This window comes from Choloepus didactylus, chromosome 6, assembly GCF_015220235.1.
Source record: "Choloepus didactylus isolate mChoDid1 chromosome 6, mChoDid1.pri, whole genome shotgun sequence".
Taxonomy (NCBI): domain Eukaryota; kingdom Metazoa; phylum Chordata; class Mammalia; order Pilosa; family Megalonychidae; genus Choloepus; species Choloepus didactylus.
This window is the reverse complement of record NC_051312.1, coordinates 45,026,052-45,040,592: the sequence shown is the minus strand read 5'-3', so window position 1 is coordinate 45,040,592 and position 14,541 is coordinate 45,026,052. Positions and strand designations below refer to the sequence as shown.

Sequence of the window (14,541 nt, the reverse complement as noted above, 5' to 3'; positions counted from 1 at the left end):
AAATCAAGACCCACACTGAATGGGCTGGGCCACATCTCCATGGGGATTATCTAATCAGAGTTATCACCTACAGTTGGGTGAGCACATCTCCATGGAAAGAACTTAATCCAATATTCCAACCCAATCAACACTAATATGTCTGCCCCCACAACACTGCATCAAAGAACATGGCATTTTGGGGGACATAATACATCCAAACCAGCACACCTGGGTAAAGAACGTGAGCAGATAAATTCCTGAGACTTTTCACTTTCCACAATTTAGAGAGAAGCAAACTGAGGAAAAAGTCAGGCAGCCAAAGGAAATTTAAGTGAAACCCCAGTGAGAGAAAAAACCAATACCTTCTTCTGCAGCATCTCAGGCTATCAGCAAAGGCAGGAAAGCCCATGAGGACTGGCCGTTTCCCAAGATCCCACATTGAACTGAGGGAATGAATTCTACCACCCAGAACTCTTATAACGGTAACAACTAACACTTACCACCAGGTGAAGAGAAACCTGGTCCAGAACACTTAAGAATCTCAGAAAAGAGAGTAAAACCTCAGACTCTTCCAAGCCATACTCCCTTCCACAAGCCCTCCCACCCCACCATCTCACCCTCGCAGGCCACAGTAAACTGGTTAGATGCTGTTGAGGATTGAATCATGTCCCCTAAAAAGACATGTTCAAAACCTAACCCCCAGTCCTGTGGGTGTGAACCCATTCGTAATTGGACCTTTGAAGTTATTAGTTAAAGTGTGGCCAAAGCGAATGAGGGTGGACCTCAATTCAATGTGGCTGAAGACCTTGCAAGCAGAGGAAATGCGGACGCAGTTAGTTAGTGGAAGCCAGGCAAGGCCACATATCTCCAGAGATACATTTACAAGCCACAGAACATCCAGGATTGTGGCAGGTCAGCTCCAGAATGCCGCAGACCCCGGGAGAAAGTGTGGTCTGGCAATTCCTTGATGTTGGACCTCTAGCTTCCAACACTGTGAGACAATCAATTCCTGTTGTTTAAGCCAACCAGCCTGTGGAGTTGTCATGGCAGTCCTAGGAAATGAAGTCAGACGCCACTCCCAGAACATAAACTGTAAATAAGAAGGGAAGACAGAAATCTCAAACAAGGTGGAAAGGGTGTTAAAAAGATGCCATCCAAATCACCCACCTAATATCAAAGCAAATAGAAGATCTGTACAGCACTGCCTACATTAACTGTATAGCAAGACTGGGGGAATGGACAAAAATGTCATGAAAAGACAGATGAAGAAATCAGTCTAAAAGAAATTGTGACTCTGGAAAAGAAGTAATTTTCCCGTGAGTACTTCATGCTATAGAATAATTTATCATAAATATAATGCAGAAAGCTAAGATCTCAAAGACAAAATGACAGAATAAGAGAAGGATTTTAAAAAGAGGAAAGGAATTGATTAAAGACTTTCAAAAGTATTATTACACACTCAAAAACAAACAAATTAAATATATCAAGAAACATACTTAAAATAAAATTCCTAAAATAGAAGAGGCTTGAGATAATATGGTGAATGTAGACAAAAAAAGAGATGAGAGCAATTTGTTGTCTTTGTTTTGGGTAAATGTGAAGGTATATTTACGAATAATTCAGATATTTTCTAACTTGAGTGAGTCATATCTTCATTAAGACCCTGCTGCACATGAAGCTCTAATATGAAGTTTCCCTCAGCTGAGGGACAGTCCACCAGTAGAAACAGTTCCTATAGTAGTGGTGAGTCCTTATAGGAGCACACATAGGGAAGAAAAGTATTTTTGAATTAGATAGAGTTACTTTTCTGATATGGCTGAGTAAGCTCCTAATAGACTGACACTACCATAGATAACAACTATGAACTGTAGGTAAAATAAAAAAAAAACAAACAAACAAACTACATGAAGTCTCTGGAGAGTGAAAGGAAAGGCAGATTCTAGGGGACGAGGGTAAAAATTTGGAAGAAGGGACACGGTGGGTGTTTCCCAGTTTTATGGCATTTAGATTGAGGAAAGGCAGAAATTGGCACCACGTGGAGTAGACAAAACTCTAATAGAAACCCAGAAATCTTTCTGGCCTGCAGCCAGCGGTAGACAACATATATGGACAGACAGGGGAATAATTAATTGAGTAATTGCTGAATTCCCATCAGAAACTATGGAGGTCAGTGAACAGTGGAACATCTTTAAAGTGCTGAAGGGAAATAACTGTCAGTCTAGAATTCTACACACAGCAAAAATATCCTTCAAGAATGAATGCAAAATAAAGATATTTTTAGACAAAAGAACACTAAGAAAATTTGTTGTTAGCAGGTCAATTCATAAGGAAGATATAACCATCATAAATCATAAAAGTTTATGCACCTAATAACTCAGAATCAAGATACATAAAGCAGAATTTAACAAAACTGAAGGGTAAATTGATGTTTTCACAAACATATCGGTATTATCGCCTGTCTTTTTAGCAGTTGAAATAACGTCTACTGATAAAGTGTCTTAGTTTCCTATGGCCACCTTAACATATTACCATAAATGAAGTGGCTTACAACAAGATAATCTGATTGTCTCATGGTTCTGGAGATCAAGGGATACTTCCTTGCCTCTTCCAAGCTTCTGGCAATTACTGGAAATCCTTGGTGTTCCTTGGCTTCTGGCAGCATAACTTCAATGTCTTCCTCCATTCTTCATAGGATACTCTTTTTTGGGTGTCTCTTCTCCTCTTCTTTAAAGAACATCAGTTATATTACTTTAAGAGCCCTCCCCCCATTCCAGTATAACCTCAACTTAACTAATTCCATCTGCAATGTCCTTATTTCCAAATAAGGTCACATTCTGAGGTATTGGGGGTTACAATCAGCATCTATTTGTGGGGGACATAATTCCCATCGGAAAGATGGTCACCGTGTTACACTGCAGGTGGGCAAGTAAAAGGATAAGACTTGAACGCTGGATTTAGCAATATGGAGGCAATTGGTTACCTCTACAGGGGAGAAAAAACTTCACAGAGAACAGGATGAGAGGATTGGAGACGGCGGTATATAATCTGTTGTAAAGGATAGAAGGAAAATGGGCTTGTAGCTAGAGATGGATGAGGAGCCAGGGGATTTAAAAAAAAAAAAAATCAAAGATAAAACAATTTATTTGTATAAGGGAAAATTTGATAATGTGGAAGAGAGAAGGGAGAATGGCTGAATGAAGTCTTTAAGTGGTTGAGAGAGGATCTCTAGAGTAAAATGGAGGAGTTAATTGGCTTTGTAGAACACGGAGAGTTCACCAATAGTAGTAATGAGAGGAAAAGCAAAGTGTATGGTTTCAGATGCAGGTGTATGTGGGTGAGTGTGTGGGTGGGTGATGAGAACATGTGGAAATCCTCTTCCAACCACTTCTATTTTCTTTCTGAAATAGGAAGAAAGATCATCAGCTGAGAGTGAGGACACGACAAGGATGCATATGACAAGTTCTCTGCCCTAAGGAGCCAGTTACTTTCATTGCTGCAAAATGAGTAAGAAAATGGAGATTTGAACAAAGTACTACGGTAACACTGAAGTGGGAGTGACTAATTGCCCTGTGATCTGGTAAAATCTTCATATAGGGATAACATTCTCCAGGCAGAGAACAGTGTTCCAGAGAAAAGGAATAGCGTGAGTAAAGGCATTTTTTTTATGTCAATAGAGATATTTTAAATAACACTGTAATGAACACCCTGATAGCAAATCTTTACTCACATCCTGAATCATTTCCTTAAGATAAATTTTTTAAAATAGAATTTCTTGGTCAAAAACTTTTTTTTTTTTTTTTGGCTTTTGATATATTCAGATAAATCTCTGGATTTTCTGATTAGAAATTTCATGGAGGATTAAAATAAAATTTTTGCAAATATATTCAGTTTGGCCCCTAAGGGGTACAGAATATTGTGCATTATAGCAATAAGAATACAAAGGCTAAATTGAACAAGATTGTTAAAGAGTTTTAAAATATTACTAAAAATTTTGGACTTTATCTTATGGGAAATAGGGAGCCATCAGAAGCCTTTAGGCAGAAGGAATAACACAATCAGGTTTGTGTTTCAAACCTCTAGGAACAGTTTGGAAGATGAAGCAACTCTTAGAAGACAATATTAAATCAGGTTTGATCTTCATGGGTCATAAAACATCATCTGAAATTGGGGTCACTATTTAAAGGAGAAGATGCCTTTTGTCTACCAGCACAGACTGGCACCTGGATATTTTAAGACATAATTGGTCTTGGCTTACTGTCTTGAAGTGGTAGAAGCTGTGTTCCTTTGTGCCTCCTCTTTTTAGTTCACAAAAATCTCTTTTCATGGTATTGTCCTTAGACCCAAATAAGAGGGGCCTCTGTCCTGGGACTCATCCATTAGAGGGTCCCACACTGGCTCTCCTCTGGCTATTACGACCTTCCCCATAAGGTGAAGCCTCCATGGGACCAAAGGAAGGGGACTTTCTGGAGTCCATCTCCTTCCTTTTAGACTGTGCCTCTAGACTCAATAACTCCCTGCTCAAATGGTCTTGAACCTGTGTCTGGGGCCTGCACAGGTCTCTTCCTTGGGTCTTTTTTTCTGAGGATTTATTGCACCTCTGGGAGAGATAGACACTGGGCACCAGTTAGTGAGGGATATGATGGAGCATGGACGAGTGGTCTGGGATAGCTACATGTGTGTGAATGCAAGACCCTCTTGGTGCAGGAAGGAGCCAGGGGTGGGAAGAAAATGGGTGGATTCCTGGACAATGGTGGGCTGATTCTTTCTGTTGAAAGGTGTTAGAGAATTCCAAATTGGACCTTGGTATTCTATGTTGTTTTCAAGGTGTATTTGTCAAGATAGAACATCTTATTTATCAATGTGTGAGCTTGGCTTATAAATTTTAAATATTTAGAAATATGGTATGTGGACCTTCATCTTAATTCTTGCTGAGTCCACTGAATGTCCTCCTACCCCAGATACCTTTTCCTATAACCCAGTGTGGACTGGGGCAGTTGTTCCTTAGAATACCTTCCTTAGGGAAAGTGCAGGGAAGGAGTCAACCATATCACACTGACTCTGCCCACATATCTGCATAGTTGGTGTTATCCAACATGGTCATAGCTCGTTATGTAGTTCAGGGCTTTTCATTTCATGCCAAATTTGTGGGTTAATAGAGCTAAGAAAGCTTGACAAGGTCCTGGGTCCTGGCTAGCTGTTCAAGTGAACTTGTGGCTTGGCATGTGTTGGTTTTTCACAGACTCTTCTATGGTAAACCAGTTTGGCACTCTTTTCTGACATCATTGCAGTTCCTAGTCTGGTACAATCTGGTTATATATTTGCCACAGAGGTAAAACATAGCCAAACTGAGGTTCTACATGGCAGAATCTTATAAACCCGAGGAAGATATATTCCTTGCCGTCATGTAGCTCGCACTCATTGACAACTGAATTATGAGATAAACACTGTAATGGAGATACAAAGTGGGAACAAAGGGCAGTGAACAAATTCCAGACCAAGAGAGCCTTCATGGATGAAACCTTTGGTAAAGAAATGAAATCCCGATGTTTTGATAGACAGAGGTGATGGGGGATGGTCAAGTGAGAAGGACAAATCTGACAGAGGGAATGAAGTGAGCCCAGGCATCATTGGTTCCAGAGCTGCTGTTGCACAGTGAGTGAGAGTAAACAGTGGGTGGATTCACCACAGGCTTTCTTGCCTGGGGGCGTTCCAATTACCTGTTCCATTTGCCTGGTATGCTCTTCTCACCCACTTTCCACAGCACATTGCTGAGTATCTCAGAGGGCTTCTGTCTCTTCTTCATAACACTACTGCAATGCAGTTAAGTAATTAATTGATTAATATTTGCTTCCCTTGCTAGAATGTCTGCTCCATAAAGATAGAGATCACATTTTTCTTATTCATGGAGATATTCCCACTAACCAGCATGGAGTCTTGCATGTAACGAGCATTCAAAAATATCAGATAATGAATAAATGTATGAATTAATAAGTTAATAAATAATGTATACATTAATTAACAATACATTAGCAAGTTTGGGCTTCATTTGGTAAATAGTGGTTTTCCATTCATTTCTTTATTCAAACTCAAGTAAATATCTTTTTAGTTTCCATTTTGTGTCAGGCACTATGGTAAATACTGAGCATCAAAATGGTATTTAAAACATGCTACCAGGATCTTGAAAGCTAGTGGGAGGAAGCAGATAAACAAACAACTACAATAAAAGTTGTGGGAGATCTTTGTCAGAGGTACGTGAGAACACAGACAACAGACTAATTTATTTTGCTTTGGGAGAGGGTGGGGCAGCAATTGTGCCCCAGAAGATGACATCTCAGCAAGACATTTAAGGATGACTTAGAGTTTTCCAGATGGAAAGGGAGAGAAAAGAACATTATGGAGATTTCTGCTTTCAGCATTATAGAGCCCTGGATAGTCTAAAACAGAGAACTCTGAAGTTCTCTCCAAAGGAACTGGTATTTGCAAATCATATATCTAATAAAGGTCTAGAGTCCAAACTATATAAAGAACTCTTGCAACTTAACAATAAAAAAGACAATTAGCCCTATGGAAAAATAGAAAATGGATTTGAGTAGGCAGTTCTCCAAAGAAGATATACAAATTGTAAGTAAACTCTTGAAAATGTGCTCAGCATGACCAGTTATGGAAATGAAAATCAAAACCACAAAGAGATAGCAGTTCATACTCACTCGAATGGTAAAATTATTAATAATAGTAAAAAGTGGAAACAACCCAAATGTTCTCCAACTGATGAATGGATAAGCAAAATGTGGCTTATCCTTACAATGGAATAGTTTCAACCATTGAAATGAAGTGCTGACATGCTGAATCATGGATGAAACTAAAAGGCAATGTGCTAAGTGAAAGAAGTCTGTCACAACAGATCATTTATTCTATAATTCCATTTATATGAAATGTACAGAATAGGCACGTCCATAGAGGAAGAGAGTAGTTTAATGGTTTTCAGGGCTACCAATGTATATGGGATTTCTTTGGGGAGTGACAAAAATGTTCTGGAATTAGATAGTAGAGACTGTTGTACAACTTTGTGAATGCACTAAAAATCACTGAATTCTACATTCTAATGGGTGAATTATATCTCAGTAACATTGCTATTACAAAAAAAAGAGAACATGGGTGAAATAAAAACAGTTTCAGACTTCCTTCAAAAGCCAAACCAAAATAAAATAAAAAAACCGAAAGGTTTATAGCCAAGAGATTCACACTAATGGGAATTGTATAAGATAGGCGTTAGAGAAAAGGAAATTAATCCCAGAAGAAAGGTCTAAATGCAAGAATGAAAAGTGAGGAAAGAAAATAAAGACATGTGAGTAAACCTAAACAAACACTGACTCTATAAAATAATAATATGTAATTTATAGAGTAAAAGAGATCTAATTAAAACGCTGGATGACAATAATATATACACCAGGAGAGGGTGAAATATTCATTAAACCATTTTAAGATTCTTGTATTACATGGTATTCCATTTACCTGTTGTTGAATACCATACATCCCACCCCCATCCCCCACCAAACTTAGCAATGTAAAATAACAATAATCATTTATTTTGGCTCTCACTCATAGTGGTGGCAGTTTGGCTCATGAGACACTGCAGTCTGATGGTGGCTGGGCCTGGGGTCATCTCAAAGTTTCCCTCACTCATGTTTGGCAGTTGATCCTGGGTCCCCAGCAGGGGTTGTCAGCTGGAATAGCTACATTTTCTTTTTTTTTTTCATTGTTGGTTTGGTTTTTCTGTAAGGCAATTTTATTGAGATATATTCACATACCATATAATCATCCAAAGTATACGATCAGTGGTTCACAGTATCCTCATATACGTGTGCATCCATCACCACAATCAATTTTTGAATTTTTTCATTAATCCAAAAAAATAAAAATAAGAATAAAAATAAAAATAAAAAAAGACAACCAAAATATCCCATACTCCTTATTCCCCCTATTATTTGTATATTTTTTGTCTTTATTACTCATCTGCCCATATGCTGGATAAAGGGAGTGTGAGCCACAAGGTTTTCACAATTACACAGTCACACCATAGAATCTATTTAGTTATACAATCATCTTCAAGAATCAAGGCTACTAAATTACAGCTCAACAGTTTCAGGTATTTCCTTCTAGCTATTTGGGTACATTAAAAACTAAAAAGAGATATCTATATAATGCCTAAGAATAACCTCCAGAATGACTCTTGACTCTATTTGAAATCTCTCAGCCACTGAAACTTTATTTTATTTCATTTCACTTCCCCCTTTTGGTTGAGAAGATTTTCTCAATCCCCTGGAGTCATGTCCCATGTTGCCAGGGAGATTTACACCCCTGGGAGTTATGTCCCATGTAGGGGGGAGGGCGGTGAGTTTACCAGCTGAGTGGCTTAGAGAGAGAGAGAGGCCACATCTGAACAACAAAAGAGGTTCTCTGGGAGTGACTCTTAGGCATAATTTTAAGTAGGCTTAGCCGCTCCTTTGCAGTAACAAGCTTCATAAGGGCAAGCCCCAAGATCAAGGGCTTGGCCTATTAAACTGGTAGTCCCCAATGCTTGGGAGAATATCAGGAATTCCCCAGATGGGGAAGTTAAATATTTCCACATTTTCCCCCAGGCCCTCAAGGGGGCTTTGCAAATACTCTTTTATTCTCTGCCCAATTACTCTGGGATGAATCAGTGGACCACACTAACTTGTACAAATCAAAAGATCTCACTCCCTATTCAATGTTCCATGTAATTATGGTGGAACACCTACATTTGACCTCTTTAAATGGTGTGGGCTTCCTCATAGCATGTTCCTTGGTTCCATGGGTGAGCATCTCAAGAGAGAGATTCAGGAGGAAGCCATCTACACATTTTTATGGCTCACCTCTGAATCCATGAAGTGTCACTTCTGCCACATTCTGTTCACTGGAGGTGAGTCAGTAAGGCCATCCTATATATTCAAAGGGAAGGGACTCAGACTCTGCCTCATGACAGAAGTATCAAAGAACTTGTGGAAGTGTTTTAAAACCAGTACATTTGGGAAGACAGGAAAGTTGCTGGTTACATTAGACTTTATTACGTTAAATATGAATTTTTTAAATGTCTAGAATTATGACAGGGGGATTTATCACTAAGCTAATGAAACTTAAGCGTCAGGGCCTGTCACTTGCACAGACTCCTACCCAGGCTCTATGATGAGCCCTAGCAACATATTCATATAGTCATATGTTTTTGAAAATTTTCAAAAATAAAATATAAAAAAATTTTAACTGTAATTGGTGAAGTCCTCTGTTTCTTTCCACTTGGAAGTCCTTTTTGACACACAGTTCCTCATGTCCTGTAGAAATGAAATGACTACATGCATTGCTGGTATCTGTCTAAGGGGAAGCTGAATGCACATTTGGCTTGAGTTCAGTGGTGTATTTATGTGGCTTGCAGTCACTTTCACATATAAATAAGCTACTGCTAGCTGTCCCATGTAAGAATAACTTACAGGAATATACGCCTACTACCCACTGTGCCAAATCCCTTGATATCATCATGCAAAGATGCAGGGCTAGAAGTATATTTTGACAGGTGCAGGATCTGGAATCATAAATATGTAGGTCCTGTAGTAGAAACAAAGCCTGAATTATACAAAGCTGGAAGCTGTTTGGTGCAACATTCTTCTAAACATCAGATGTGGAAAATTCTGAGTGGAAGATTCAGTTCTCATCAACGCTTAATCAAGATGGAAGTTCTCTTATGTTAGTAATATACAACTTCCTTGCATTTTTTTTCTTTTTCTAATGTGATTCATGAAATCAAATTTATGAAAATTTCTGTGTAACAAAACAATAGCAGTATTACAAATGGTGAGTAGTCTATGTGTGAAATTGCATATTTTATACATCCCAACTATAAATATTAAAAAGAAATTTCAATCAAATATGCTGGAGGAAAGACTGAATTATATCTCTATTAGCTACACAAAAAATAATTTTATAAAATTATTGCATATGAAGAAAAAATCAAAGAATATACAGCCAAAAAACACAGAAAAAAAGATTGTAGAAGCATTATAAAAGTGTGTTAGGAAATTAATAAAAAATATTGTGCTATTTCTTGGAATATGTGTTGTCCATGGTATTTGCCAACTTTTTGAAATAGTAATTTCTGTTATAGTTTCTTATTCTAAATAAATGTTAAATTCGTATCTAATTTTATGTTCATGATTTTGTATTCCTTTTCATAAGGGTCCCTCGACATTTTATAACCTTTAGGCCTCACAAAACCTGAACCCAACTATGGTTAAACACTAAAAAATAAGAAAGAGTAATAACTTCAAAACCAGTAGAGAGAGGAAAGGAATGAAATAAAATATAAATCCAGATGAAGAAAGGAAAGGAATAAATAGAAGTATGAAATAAGATGGTAGAAATGAATACAATTATATCACTAATCAAAATAATTGTAAACAGAAAGCAAATTTTTCATTTAAAAGATAAATTTTGTCACGCTGGTTTAAAAAGATCCAACTGTATGGTTTTGCAAGTGGTAAATCTAAACCACAAGAACAAGTTTGGAGAAAAAAAGGCTGTATAGCTACATTAAATATGATATGCAATAATAACCAAAAGAAGCTGGTGCAACCATGTCAGACAAATCACTTTTAAAAATGTATTAATGGATATATGGTCACTTAATATTGTTGAAATGTTCAATTCACTAGGAAGATATGATAATTATAAACCTGTATGCATATAATAACTGTATAGATAATTATATGGATAACTATATATATTTGGTTCAATATATCAAAAACAAAACTGGTATAATTATAAGGAAAAAATGACAAGTCTTCCATCAGAGTAAGAGATTATAATGGAGCTTCTTCAGTAATTGATAGAGCAAGCATCTAAGCAATAAGATGGAGAAATCTTGAAAAACACAGTAAACAAGCTTCATCTAATGGACATATATCCATGTGTGATTTTACAAAAGTTGGCCATGGAGTAGAGCTTAAAGCAAATATCAACAAATATCAAAGAATCTATACCATATAGGCAATATTCTCTGACTACAATGCAATTAAATTAGAAATTAATAATAATAACAACAAAATTTCTCAAAATCCCCATATGTTTCAGAGCTTAAGAAAGACTAAATAACTTAAGGAAGACTAAAATAACTTAATTCAAAGATGTAATCATATTGGCAAGTGGAAAATATACGTACTTGAATGATAATGTTGTTTGGAAAAGATAAATTTAAAACATAACAACAAAGAAAAGATGATGACTGGGAAAAGAAAGCTGGTGTACCTATCTTAAATATGGTGTGTAATACCAAAGTACTACATATTAAAACATGTATAAATGTAGCTAAAAGTTAAAGTTGCACTTTCAGGGGAAGGTAAAGCTTTGAATGCTTGTATTAGAGGCAAAGGGGATAAAATTAATTAATTAAATAAGCATCTGAGTAAAAATTAGAAAAAGAATAAACAGAATAAGCCTAAATAAAAGAGAAGGAAGGATGTAAAACAGATCAGTCTGAGGATCAAGAAAGCCCAAAGTTGATTCTTTGAAAAGAATAAACAACTCACCACCCCTCTCTGAAAAAAACAAAAAAAAAAAAAAAAAAAAAAAAATAAACAAGAAGGATGAATAAAAGAGAGAAGTGTTAAAAGCATGTTAGAAATCCAAAAGGGGACCTAACCAGAGATACAGCAGAGAGTGAGAGAAATAAAGTTGAAAGTTTAGACAAATGGACAAAAACTGCAAATATAAAAAAATACAAATAAAAAAACAATTTATGAGACATGAAGGATGTGAACTGTTCTATGACCATCAGAGAAAATAAATCAGGAATTAAAATTTTCCCCACAAAGAAAGCATCTGATACAGATGGCTTTAAAGGAGGCTCTACTAAATATATTCAAAGAATCCTTCATTTTAATCTTCACACACACTCTTTTAGAGAATAGTAAAAGAGGTTAATACTTGCTAACTCATTTTTTGAGGCTGGTATAAAAAAGTTGAAGATGCTAAATCATTTTAATGCTAAATCAGATAAGTGCAGTATGAGTTAGGGAATACAACTAATCTTAGCCTAGGTGCAATATTCTAGCAAACCACATGCATAAAAATGATAGGACTTTATACCAGGAATGCAAAGTTGGTTTAACATTAGAAAAACTATTAATGTTTTACATTAACATATCAAAACATTAATAAATATTTTACATTTATTAACAGATTTTTAAAGAAAACTTTATGATATTCTTAATAGATACAGAATAAAGTACTGATAAAATTCAACATATGTTCATGATAAAAAAACTTATTAAATTTAGTCTACAAAGGAAATGCTTAGTCCCGAAGGGAGTTTGTTTACCAAAAACCTTTAGCCAGCATCCCATTCAATGGTAAAATCAGGAACAAGATAAGGGTACCCACTATTACCCCTCCATTGAACATTTTAATTAAGGTTCTATCAAGCACAGTAGGACAGGAAAAACATGTAAATAAATATAAGTATTTGAAAGGAAAAAGCACAAATGTTATTATTAGCCAATGATATAATTACCCAGAAACCCCAGAGAATTTACCAATAACTTATTAAAATTAATAAGAATGTTCAAATACATTGCTAAAATTTAGCTTTTTAAAACTTCGAAAAAATTATAGAAAAATATCTTACAATTTCAGGGTAGGAAAAGACAAACAACAAAAAACAGAACCTTTTAAAAGTTGACTAATTCAATATATTAAAAATAAAATATGTTCAACAAAAGGCACTAGAAAGAGAATGAATGACAAGCCACAAAGCAAGATAAAATATATACTATACCTATAACCCACAAAGAATTATTATCCAGAATATCTAATACATAAAGAGCTTCTACAAATCAATATAAAAGACAAATAACCCCATAGAAAAGTGGCCAGAAGATATGAATAGGCATTTCACAAAAGTGGAAACGTAAATGGCCCAAGAACTGATGAAAAGGTGCTCAATTAGTCATCAGGGAAATGCAAATTAAAATCATGAGTTACCACTTCACTACCTGGTTGGAAAAAAAAAAAATTAATCTTCCACAGTGCTAAGGGTTAGCTAAGAAGTAGGGAAATGAGAATGTGCATATGTCACAGGTGGTTGTATAAATTGGTACCATGTTACCAGGTAAAGATGAGAATGTTTCTCACTGTAGAAAACAAGAATTGGACTCCTCTGTATATAATGTCGAGCAACTCTTGCTCATAGGACTCAAGAGAAGATGAATTAATCATTTATGGGTAAAGGCAGATTTTAAGGACTGATCTCTCATTTGAAAAGGAATTTGAGAGTAGCTAGCTACAACATAACAAAACAAAACAAAAAAGACATCACTTGGTAGCTTTTGTGGAGTGGATGGTGAAGCCCCTTACATGGGGTTGAAAGACAGACAGACCTGGGTTTGAATCCTGGATCATCCATTTACCAGTTACATGATCTTGGATAAGCAGCTTACATTCTCCAAGCTCTGGTCTTTGCCTCTGTAGACAAAAGATATGAGACCTATCTTACAGGTTGTTGTGAGAATTAGATAAACTGTATATAAAATGCCCAGCATTTACTGTCACATTTAACAGATTGGACAGTGACCCATTAAGAAAAATAAGTACAGGAAGGGAGCCAGCTATTTACTGAGCATCTCCAATGTCTGTCACTCTGCAAGAGAAGGAAAGATAAAATCTTTAGAGCTGGGTAAACTCAAATTAGAAGATAATATTCCCTCCAGGTAAAATATGACGTGCAAGTGCAGCAAAAAAAGCACAAGGCTCAGGGTCTGCATTTGAGTCCTGCTCCCACCACATATTGGATCTGTAACCTTGGGCAAATCATCAAAGCTGCCTAAGTCTCAGTTTGCTATGTGTAAAAAGGAAATAATAATACAGCAGTTTGTTGTGAGGATTAGAAAAGACAATAGGCATACAAGCTCCAACCTGCAAAGGGTTTACAAGTGTCCTAACACTAGTAGTATCACTATGCTTGTTGTTGTTTTTCACACCTCTCCCTGCAGAACACCCTCCTTTTTGCACCTTTTTTAGCACCCAATATTCTATTGTTAGTTCTAGAGCTCCTGCTTCCTTGACCTCTTCCTCCTCATCAAAAGATATCCTCCCCATTGTTGGTACATACCTACTAAAAACTTGAAAGCAGCAATGCGAACAGATATTTGTACATAAATCTTCATAGCAGCATTAGTCACAATAACCAAAAGGTCCTTTAAAAGATGAATGGATAAACAAAATGTGGTATAAATGTATGATGGAATATTGTTCAGCCCTAAAAAGGAATGAAGTTCATAGATGAACCTTGACAGCATGTTTAGTGAAATCAGCCAGTCACAAAAATACAAATATTGTATGATCTCATTTATATGAAATGCCTAGAATAAGCAAATTCATAGAGACAGATAATAGATTACAGGTTACAAGGGGCTGGAGGGTAAGGGGTTGGGTGCAGAGGTTCTGTGGAGGGGATGAAAAAATTGGAGTAATGGGTGTTGGTGATAGAAGCATAATATT

The 14,541-nt window shown here is 36.4% G+C and overlaps 1 long non-coding RNA gene across 1 annotated transcript; it reads right to left on the bottom strand.

Annotated features, from left to right (window-relative positions):
• Positions 1-7,675: 7,675 nt before the first annotated feature.
• On the bottom strand, positions 7,676-14,251 carry LOC119535818. The gene is made up of 3 exons (XR_005217301.1): positions 14,153-14,251; positions 13,422-13,506; positions 7,676-7,752 (listed from the first exon to the last, which is right to left on the bottom strand). It is a non-coding gene; the product is annotated as an uncharacterized LOC119535818 (long non-coding RNA).
• Positions 14,252-14,541: the final 290 nt, after the last annotated feature.